The sequence below is a fragment of the Euprymna scolopes genome, chromosome 27 (genome assembly GCF_053919585.1).
Source record: "Euprymna scolopes isolate OS-2025 chromosome 27, ASM5391958v1, whole genome shotgun sequence".
NCBI classification, from domain to species: Eukaryota; Metazoa; Mollusca; class Cephalopoda; order Sepiida; family Sepiolidae; genus Euprymna; species Euprymna scolopes.
Window position 1 is genome coordinate 25043395 of NC_136508.1, and position 12064 is coordinate 25055458.

Sequence of the window (12064 nt, forward strand, 5' to 3'; positions counted from 1 at the left end):
GGTATCCTCCTCCTGCAGGACAACGCTCCGGTCCACAACTCGCATGTATCCAGATCAGAAGCACGGACGCGTGGCTATGAAATCCTTCCCCATCCTACTCTCCTGACCTTGCACCCTCTGATTTTCGCCTCTTCCCAGCCATGAAGTTGTTTTTGAAAGGAAAGCGTTTCCCAGATGATGCAGCCTTGATTTCTGAAGTCACATCGTGGTTGGAGGACCAACCTGGAGTGTTCTACAAAAACGGTCTCCAGAGCTGCATCAAACGATGGGAGAAATGAATAACTCTGGGTGGTTCCTATGTAAAGAAAGACTCATAACTGTGCCAAGTTTCGTTGCTCTACTTCTATGGGAAGTGGGTCAGGGGCATTACTTATTGCATGCCCCTCGTATAAACCTTTTCTTAAGCATATATAAATATATATAAAAATATAACTATATAAATATAACCCTTTTCTTAAGCAACACATCATTGAGAAGACTTTTAAAACAATGCTAAAACTTATTTTAATTCATGAGACCTATCTTTTTCATGAGTTCAGTTAGTTGCTTATATATATATACTAGCTGGACGACCGGCGTTGCCCGGCCGTACAATATGCTTAAACATGATAGTTTAATTTACACAGATTGCGTATGCGTCATTATAGAATCGATCCTCTATTGATTATTATATATTACGAGGAATAATTTGCCCGGTGGGCCAATTCGTAAAAAAATAATAATAATAATAATGTCGTTCATCAAATTCCGTCTGTGTTTGTTTACAATATCATGTCAGCTGATATTTGGGATTGACGATCTTAAGAATATTCTTTCTTCTCTTATAGATAAAAAAGAAGTTTTACACGGGAATATTTTCTGTTACACCGACCAAGGTTACATAAAATATTCTCCTGTAAAAACTATTTATTTCAATTTTCGATATCAGGCGTATCAATTACTTTTGTGTGAAATTTGCAAAAGATAGGCTCAGCCGTTTCGGAACCCATGAGGAAGGAACTCACACACAAATTGACTTATATATATGTTGTAATCATGAATGGAAGACTTTTATTTTTCATGATTAAAAGTAAAATACGTAAAACACGTTCTAAAAAATGGGGGAGGAGGAGGAAAGAAAAAATAATGGAGGAGTCAGCTGACCGGTTTCGCCCTCGCCTTTCAAAGCTGCATCGAGAGATTTAAAAAGGAAAAATCAAAAATATGTACATTATTAAAATAAAGTTACGTTTCGTTCTGTTCATGGATGAAAAAATGAATAAATAAGGGAAGCGATTAAAATAAAGACACTGACAATCGCCCAATTTCGTTTCAATTAGGTCATCCAACGTTCTTTGCGATACCGATGCTTAACACGATTACTGATTATTCAGTCTTTGAAAATCCACCGATTATCGATTAATCGGTCGATTAACAGATTTTCTAATGCCGATTTATCAACAAATTTTGTTGTCATAAATGATACTATTATTAATTATATTGTAAACGTAGAAAAGTTAACTTTTTCTTTTTTTTTTTTTTTTTTGCTTACTGGTTAAAATTCACAGAAGAGACATAACCGTATACACCGTACTTTAAAATAACAGGCATGGCGCGCCTTTGCAACTGGGTTGAATAGAGGTAAACAATTTCTCTCCTTTGCCTTATTATTTTGTACTTTACATCACTTTTCAAGAAAATTAATGTTTTATCTTTCAGTTTTCATGATGGGGGATTGTACGGTAACGTGCAACCATCTGTAAACCGAAAATAAAACATTCTTCATCAGTCATACTCGTGTTCCTCATTTTTTACCCATTCTACGATTACATATTTATTTTTATTTTTATGCTTTGTATAATGCATATTTTATTGAGATAAATTACTAATAAGTTATCAGACATAAGTAATTTAAATACATAAAAAATTAATTAAATATTGACAACAACCATCAACCATTATAGCAACCAGTTTCTGCTGGAAGTATTTTGATGTCTACCCCAAGAATAAGAATGCATCTGTCTGCAAGTTATGTCAAACCATCATATCAAGCGGTGGAAAATCAGCAAAATATTTTACAACGATTAATTTGCTAAACTACATAAAAAAAGTTCATCCAGGAGAAGCAAAAGTTGCAGGCTAGAAAAGAAAACACAATTAATGTTTAAAGACGGACATTCCAGGAACAATTGGTAACAATTATGATCCTTCAGCAAAACACTAAACTATTACAGAATCAATATTGGTCAAGAAGAAAATTTGGAATATTAATAAACACAGGTCACAAGAGATCCATTATTTGATAGAAGAAATGATTCCTGTTGATATTCAACCATGTTCTGTAACATCTGACATTGGATTTAATAAGTTTATTGCAAAACGTTGTCTTAATTATTGTATTTCATCCAAAAAATACTGCACTGATAAAAATAATTTCAGATATATTTATAAAGTTGAAAACAAAAATCCAATCGCGTCTTGATGAAATTAGCAGTATTTCTTTGACTACAGACATTTGGACAGTTACTACAAATAATGCCACCTTTCTGAGTTTGACAGGTTATTGGCTTTCAAATGACGTTGAACAGTGCAAAGCTGTGCTTAGAGCTGTTCCATTCCCTGGTACATAAACAGGCAAAGAAGAAGTGATGAATTGTGCAATGTTCTGGATGAGTATAAAGTTTTCAATAAAGTTTTTTAGTCTTGCGAAATTCAGAAGCAAATATGGTTGCTGATGTCAGGGAATTGTGTTTAGAGTCATTATCATGCTTCATACATACATTGCAATTCTCAATAAATGACTCATTATTTTCCCAACAAGTTGTTAAGATAATCATTTCAACAGAAATATAGTCTCTCACTTTAATTACTCTCTATTAACAATTAGCAAATTAACTGAAATATAGGATCAGCTTAATTTGAAAAAAAAAAAAAAAACTCATTCAAGATTTGACCACATGGTGGAATTCAACATATTATATGCTGAAAATAAATTTAGAACAACGAAGAGCTATTGTAATGTGTGCTGTTGATAATAAGATTCCTACCTTAACAACTTCACAATAGGGACTTGTTCAAAAATTGTCCAGTTACTGAATTCATTTAAAGAAATCATGAAAGAAACAAGTACAGAACCATATCAATGATAATACCTACAAATTTAGTTCTGAGATGATTTCTAACAAAGGCTGTCCAATTTACTTCTGATATTTCTGACTTTAGTGGAGCCTTTCTTACCATTGTTGAACAATTCAGTGAATCAATGGAAACAAGATTTTCTTCCGAGATAAAACTTGTGTGTCTACTTTCCTTGATCCAAGTTTCTTAGAGCCAAGATTCAAATTTAAATTTAAAAAAATGACATGAAAAACACTATTAAGAATTTGATTCTACATCTACTTTCTACTGATTATGAGAAAGCAGAAGCAGAATACATTTCTTCAAGCTCTGCTAGAAAAAATATCAAAACGAAAATAAAAATGTCAAGCCATTTAATAAATTATCTTCAGATAAATCCAAACTTTTTTAATTAATTGCAATTCTGTTGATGACTGTGAAGATCGATGCGTGATTTACCCTACTTTGCACAGGAAGACAGGATTTGGGTTTTGATGGTGAGTGTTCGCTGCTCGTTTGTGTGCGCCACTCTGTAGCTGCTCGTTCAGGCTCGTTGTTGAAGAAGGCCACCCCACTATCAAATATGGAGCGCCAAGTGTCTCTGTCCGCTGCCGAAGTCTCCAAAAGATTGCAGCACTTGAGCGTGAGTTTGATGCAATCTATGTAGCGTTTCTTCGGGCAGCCGTGAGTGAGCTGACCAAAGAGAACTCTGTTTGAGGGCATCCTGATGATGTAGTGACTCTAGAGGGGAAACTCCAGCTCTCCTGCGAATCTCTGAATGGGACACCTTGTGCCACCAATGTAGGCTGAGGACCTACTGTAGTCGTCTGATGTGAAATGACTCCAACAGCCTGATGCGATTGTGATACAGAACCCATGCCTCGGAACCATACAGGAGGGTGGGTATGACAACTGTATTGTACATAGCGACCCTTGGGTGTAATGAGTCTTGAGATTGCGGTGGGCAAACACTCGGTCATTCAGGTGGCCAAAAGCAGAAAAGGTGAGATTAAGGCAGCGCTGAACATCATTACTAAGGTCTTTATGAATGAGGGATTGTGAAGCTGATGATATTCTTTACAGGGATACCGTTGACGGTGAAGATGGGAGCATCAGTTGGAGACAAATTTAGCAGGATTTCCCTCTGCTGAAATCCGCTGAAGGTATGGCTAGGGAATGCAGCATCATCAGCATACTGTAATTCGAAAATGAGCTCTTCAGAGGTTTTAGTTTTGGTCTGAAGACATTTCAGGTCGAAGAGACTGCCATCAAGATGATACTGGATAGCAACAGCGTGAAACCAAAGTGACGACAACCAGGAACAGGTTGAAAATGACTGGAGCCGCGATACATTTCTGTTTCACTCTGACATTCATGGCGAAAGTGTCCGATTCTGCACCTAACATAGTAATGCAAGCATGCATGCTAGTGTGAAACTGCTAGAGGACTGACAAGAAAGTAGGATGGCAACAAAACTTCCAGAAAATGTTCCATAACAACTCACAGTTCACGATGTCGAAGGCTTTGGTTAGATCGATGAAGGACAAATAGAGATCACGATACTGTTTGCAGTATTTTTCTTGGAGGAGACGAGCAACAAAAATCATATCAGGAGACCCAGGAGGAAGTCAGTTTGCCACACTTGAGGATCTCAGTGGGTATACTGTTGGGATCAACTGCCTTGTCTTTTAGGCTGTGAATGGTCTCCTTCACTTCACTGAGAGATAGTGGGTTGATAGATGGTAGAGTGGGGAGATCATCAACAACAGAGAGATCGTGGCATTAATTTTATAAAGCAGCTCGTGGGTATTTCCATCTTCAGCCACCATTTATTCTCCATCTGATGCAATTCTCGCTGCACCATGGTACTAAGCGAAGAGAAACGACTGTGGAAGATGCTGGATTTCTAAAGAAGGGCATCATGAGCAGCATTTTTCTCACGTATGAGGGATCTGATGTCCCCTGCACAATCGTCGAACTAGTCCTTGTGTCGCCTCTCAGAGTAGCCAAGGATGGATTCTGAGGCACCATGAACAGCAGTGGAGATTTCTTGCCATTCTGCCGTGAGTGTAATAGTGGTTGGTCACTATTGAGACAGCAGTGGGGGCAGGGAGGGACTCGGCAAGAGCATCACACAATTTGGCTGAGATTGCCAGATCCCATAGAATAGACAGGTCGAGTCGTCAGTGTGGCTTCTACCAATGGGAAGGTGGACATATATTTAGCGAATCAGATGGTGATCATGGCACAGGTCAAGAGCACATCACGCAGATCACAGTCTGATGATGAAATCGATAAGATGCCAGTGTTTGGACCTTGGGTGCATACAGGACATCTTGTACATGTCAAGTAGCTGAAAGGTAGTGTTAGTAATGGTAAGACCCAGTTCTGGACAGAGGAACAGAAGTCGAAGAGCATTTCTATTTCCAACTCTATGTCGTCTAATGACTCCTTGCCATATCTCATATTTTTTTGCCAACTCTGGCGTTAAAATCGTCCAGCAGAATGATCTTATCGCTACCTTGGGTGTTCCTGATGGTAGCCGTGAGGTTGTCATAGAAACAGTCCTTCATGTCCTCCTCCAAGTCAAATGTGGGAGCATAGGCACTGATCAGGGTGGTATAACAACTCCTGGTCAGTAGAAGCTGTAGGGTCATGAGACGTTCATTGATAGCGATTGGTGTCTTAGGTAGAAAGCAAAGCAGAGATGACTAAATGGCAAAGCCGACACTGTGAATGCAATGGGCATCCTCCAAGAGACCTTTCCAGAAAAAGGTGTAGCCTTTGCCGACCTCCTCAAATAACCCCTTACCAGCAAACCATGTCTCACTAAGGGCAGCGATATCAATGCTGTAGCAGGCGAGCTCCATGGCAACTAGGGCAGTGCGATACTGAGGGCAATTTTCTGTAACAGAGTCTAGAAGGGAATTGACATTCCAGGTCGCGACTGTCAGAGGTCGCTGTTTGCTATTCTTTATATTTTGACTGCAAGTGGGATGTTCCAGTGGATGCAGTTGTCCACCCAGGAAATGTTGGGCAGACAGTGTTTAAATCACCTTTTCTAGGCCCCTCCTCCATTAGGAGGTGAGCAGTGCATTTTCTGAATAGGATTGCGTAGTCACCCTGATTGGACCAAAGGGAGATGCTGTTCCGGTCCCAAACTCTCAGTGACCATCTTGCCAGAGCTGCCTAACGTGCAGGACATGAGCTAGAGGCTTTGTCACCCATTATCTCATCACCGTAGATTTTGGATTTGAGTGATGAAGAAGATATCCGTGCAAAAAGAAATTGTAAGTGTAAGCGGGGGTGCACAAACCCCAGTCCACTATCTTGGCCGCCTTCAGAGGGTTCAAAGTGGCATAGATGAGATGACTGGCTTATTCGTTGACTGCAGCGTATTGTTGAAAATCCAGTCTGTCGGAAGTCCACCTTTGCAGGGACGCCCCACGGGTTGATACTATTTAGCCTATAGCTGGGTTAGCATTTCACCATCTCCAGGGCGTATCCACATGCTAATATGCCATGATGCTAGTACTATGCAGTGCTGATCCTCCAAGGTTTCTGTCAAGGACCTAACCTTTAGCCTTTGGCTCAAGAAAATAACCTAGACTGCAAGGCAGCAGGAAGTCAGTTACTTTCTAGAGCGCTGACCACTCGCCCATAGCCAGAACCCTGATTAGCAAAATAGTTTCTACCATGGGCAGGTAGGGATTGGCTACACATAACCCTGATTTGGGGCTTAAGTGGGTACTCGATATTGCCCAAGGATCTCCCACAGGGTAGTGGAGAGAAGGAGACACCTTACTTCTTCTGTTGATAATAATTTTCACTCCGCTATTAATAAATTAATACATCAATAAAAACAAAACATATCCAATAGAAACGATAGATGTAATGGGAAGACCCCGGTCAAGATCTTCTGTTAAGAAAAGTTCCTAAAGGAAAGCTGTTTTAAGGACGCCAGGTCTCTTTGATGTATATGACGATGGTGATGATGAACACATAAAATAAATTAGTACATACATAAGGGCAGGTAGAGTTTAATTAAACCTGGAGACTGCAACTGCCATTACAACAGAAATACAAAAAACACAATCTAAAAGCAAAAGGATTAAATCCTTCATTCATAAAATTTGATCATTACGTAACTTCACCACTACTCACAAGAGATGATGACGGTCCATTTCAGTGGCGGAAGAACACACCGAACCTTACCACTGCTGAGTAAACTGATTTCAAAATATTTAAGCGCACCACCTTCCTCCGTGGAGAGTGAGAGGCTCTTTACAACAGGTGGTAATGTATATAAACCTATGAGGAACTTGTCATGTCATGAGAACGGAGAAACTCTAACGTTTCTCTAATGTTTCTACATTAAAACTTGAGAGTATCTAACTTTAAATATTGATGAGACTATGAGAGTAGAGGAGGCAGGCAGCAAGAACAGAAGAGGAATTAGAGCACCAGCAGGTGCAGAGCGGAGATAATCACTGCAGCATGCTTCAAAGCAAAACTTCAGCTTATAGTCATTTACTTCAGAATTATAATTTTTACTTTGTAGTTTGTAATTTCATTTAATAAAATATAAAAAGGCAACAAGTCATAACAGCCAGACACTTAAAAAATGTCAAGTTAAATTGGCAGTTACTGGGTTCATGTGTCAAAGCTATCTGATGAGTCATTTGGCATTGATAAAATGGTTTAAATTTAATAGGAAAGAGAAAAGTAATTAATCAGCCAATTACCGATTAATGAGCCGATTATCTGCAATAAAGCCGATTACTGATTACTTGCTGATTAATTAGTACAATTCTAATTGAGAATCTGCATGGAATTTCTGAATGGAAGCCTTTATTTAATCGATGGGAGTAACATGTTCTCATTCCATCAGCTATGATCGAGTAGAAATCCTAAATAATTCACAATTTTTGAGTGTCGCCTGCACTGAGGATTGAACCTTCCATCTCCAGAAGAGTGTAACTTTACAAAAGAACTTTTACTCTATCCACTGCACCATGTGTTAAGGGAAGGGTATTGACAAATAATTTAAATCCTAACCAAAACAACAATTCACCAAGAAGCCTTTATTACTGTAGTTTGATGGGCATTAATTTGCATATCAATGACTTTACACACCGAAATAAGATAATATAAGGTCAGAAGTCAAGATGGCAGGGATTATGTTCGAGAGAACCAGACTGAATGGATCAGAACTAAGAATGTCATTTGAATGCTGATAAGAATTCTTTTTTTTTTTTGTTTTTAAATTAAAGTTACTAAACTTGATTCGTGAAACAAGATTATAAAAAAATATACTGAGTCTAGAAACTATAGGACTGTTGGTTTAAAAAGTTTTCTTGCGCAAGATTTGTTTACAGAGCCAATATGTGTGTGAAGGTCAAGGCCAAATTGGTGTTGTCCGAAATGTATCCCTTTGTTTGTTTCTGCACAGTTGGTTGAGGTGCTTATTCCCTACTTTGCCCAAATATAGAAATTGTGAGATGTGTTAAAACACTTCACCAAAAACCCTTGGAAAGCTGACTAGAGATCGACTCTTAATAAAACACCTTTAGCAGTGGTGCACACATGCTTGACAGCCCCAAGAACAATTTGAAGAGAAAATCAAGTCCTGGCAAGTTGTTGTAGCTGTCCTGCTTCAAAGCAGTCATGACCTCACACTCCATACACCTGCTCTTGCAACTAGCTGCTCCAACTGTGAGAAATAGTTAAATACTAGCTAAAGTACCAGATGTTGCCAGGTTGTACTTGATATATTTGAATATTCCATCCTCATACATAATTATCTTATTGATTAAACGAAACATTAATTCATAGTGGCTTCTTTTTCCACATCCCTTATGAGGTAGGTGCAGTAGGTGTGTTTTATTTTATAGCCGTCTCACTAGTAGCCCTAATCATCTTTTCTAGTTTAATCTTTTAATCTTCTTTCAAAATATGATGTAAATTTTGAAATTACTTTTTTATATCATAGTGCATATCTGAAAACTATTAAATCTTCATTTGTTTTAACAATTTTGCAATATATATATATATATATATATATATATATATATATAACTACTTAATTTACATAAAATTAATATACGAAGGTATAGATTTATGCGTAAACTAAGTATTTACTTCAAAAGTGCTCAATGCGTAGGTAGAGCTAGTTAGTAATTTATAAAATATATATGGCGATTAAGCTACGCTGAATATTCCACGTTTCATCCACTCTAGGACTCTTCAGAATTCGCGCATAAGCCTGAAGAGTCCTAGAGTGGATGAAACGTCGAATATTCAGTGGAGCTTAATCGCCATATATATTTTATAAATATATATATATATATATATATATATAAAAAAAGATGACATCAGTAATCTATTCTGTTAACAAAAAAATTAAAATTCAGTTTCAAGCAGTGCATACCTGAATACTAGTTAATGTACCTGTAGCATTAATTTTGAAGAACCTCTACATAAACAATATTTTGGGTGTAACATCTTACAGGTGTATAAAAGTAAAGTTTTTCAAGACTTCTAATGCATGAACAACTAACATGCTACTAACCATGAGAAAAGCAAGGTGTCTAAAGATTAAGTTCAACAACTTTTAGGCTTTGTCTTTGAGCTTTATTTATAGACATGGCAAAACTAATTTTGATTGGAAATTGTAAACGCTTGAACTGAAATGACATGTCAGAAGGAAGAAGGGGAATCCGAGAAATTAACACAGTTTTACCTTTAAAATGTCCAGTTATTATAATGGCTTCCAGGACATTAGTTATCAAACATTTTATTGATAACCGGGTGCCATTACACAGTTTATGGGGGAATAAAGATTTATAAATATTATAACTGGAGCTCCTTCCTTCAATATCATATGGTTAGGATTCCATATGATAGTAGTAGTGAATTCTACAGGACTGATCATCAAATAAATGTGTCCTCATAATAATATTCTCCAAACTTAAAACCAAAAACATGGTTACAATGCAGTATTGCTGAAGTGCTGGATTTTCATATTATATTTTAAATGGAAAGAAGGAATTTGGGATCGAATCAAACGTTCGGTTCCCAATGGCTGCAGTATTTTGTTTGATAGGACCCAACTCTTTTACTGATGTACATCAATGATCTCCCAAAACACATACTTGAATTTTGTTGACATCTATGCTGATAACACGACCATCTATGGCAACACATCAAAGGCCATAAATGACAAAGTTCTCTTTGATTCTCTCTCCTCTGATCTTGAGCACGTGGTACAGTGGGGGAAGAGGTGGTGGGGGAAGAGATGTACCCAAAACTAAGCTTCTAACTTTACATCATCAATGCTCTGATCTGCATCTGGCATCTATTGAAATGGATGGCTCTCATCTTGGGGAGGCTCCATGTTTTGATAAGCTTCTGGGATTGACCTTTACGCCTGATCTGAAATGGAACACGTACATCAAGGTTGCTAGAAAAATGGTAGGATCCTTCTACCGCTCCAGAAGATATCTCACTACTGATGCAATTCTCTATCTATATAAAAGCCAAGTACATCCAAGGATGGAGCATTGCTGCCACATCTGAGCAGAAGCTGCTAAAACCAGCCTATCCTGCCTTGATAGAGTAAAAAATAGACTTCATGGTTTAGTGGGGAATGCCCTTTTCTCTTCCTTGCAACCTCCCTCCCACAGAAGAGACGTTGCGAGCCTGTCTTTGTTTTATTCCATGGCAAATGCTCGTCTGAGCTCCAATCTCCTGTCCCGCCTCGCCAATCTTTCATGATAAACACCCGTCTAGCTGAAACCAGTCAATAATTTTCCCCATTCTTTATCTGTGCCTAAATCAAAACATAGATTCCATGAACAAAACTTCTTTCTTAGAAGTGCACGCCTGTGGAACTCTCCTCTGTTTGTTTCCCACCTGACTACAACTTGGATGTCTTCAAGTCCAACATAAACAAGTTCCTGATAAACCACCCCCTTAAGTAAGACACTTTATCAAATCTCCAATACTAACGATTACTACGATATTATCCCCGAGTGACTTCTGGGCCTTGATAAGTGGTGACTACCATGTAAAACAAAAACAAAACAAAAACCCACTTATTACAGACTATAAGTCGTTTACCAGACATGAAAACATATAATTTCCAACGTAAATGCTAATGTAATCCCTGGCAGCCATTTTGTTTTCACAACCACCTGTGTGTAACTGAAGCAGACGACAAAGTAAATATTTTTACAAAACTTTAGAATTTTAGTTTGAAATTACTATTTGTTTAATGGATGAATAAAAAAGAAAAGATATATAGGGATGTCTTCGTTTTGTTTATTTACAAAAACGAAAAGAAAAAATTATTTATAGAAAAAGAGAGAAGTTATTAAAAAAAAAAGAAAAAGCTTGTGAGAGAAAAGAAAATTATCTAAAAAGAACAGGAGTAATTATTTAATTAACATTAGCAAAGTTACACTAGACTATAAACATTTCCAATTTCAGAATCTAGACTAATATTTACGGATTACTTGAAAGAAAGAAAAAAAGAAGGAAAAAAATGCAGGAACCTGACAAGTAAGTTTTTCTATCAAAACTGTACTTAGAATTTGTCCCCTGTCGTGGAAAATTTACTTAAGAATAGTATGATTTTTTTTTTTTTATTAAATTTTGTCTTCGTAAGGAATTTCCGGCAAAAAAAAAAAAAATTGTCAAAAAATATTTAAGAAACTTAAAAGAAAAGTTTTATTTTTCAAGCCTGTAAATAAATATTTTAATTCTGCTTGCCGGAAAATATGTTTAAATATATTTAAATTCATACAGATATTCGCATATATTAATACAAAGACATGATAGCAAAAGTTAAAAACTGACTTGGTGCCATCAGCTAAAATCAAAACCAAAACATTTGACGTTCCAGCCGCCTTCTCAACCGACGTTGTTATCGAGAGAAACATAATAAAGTCTAAATATTAAAAAAAAA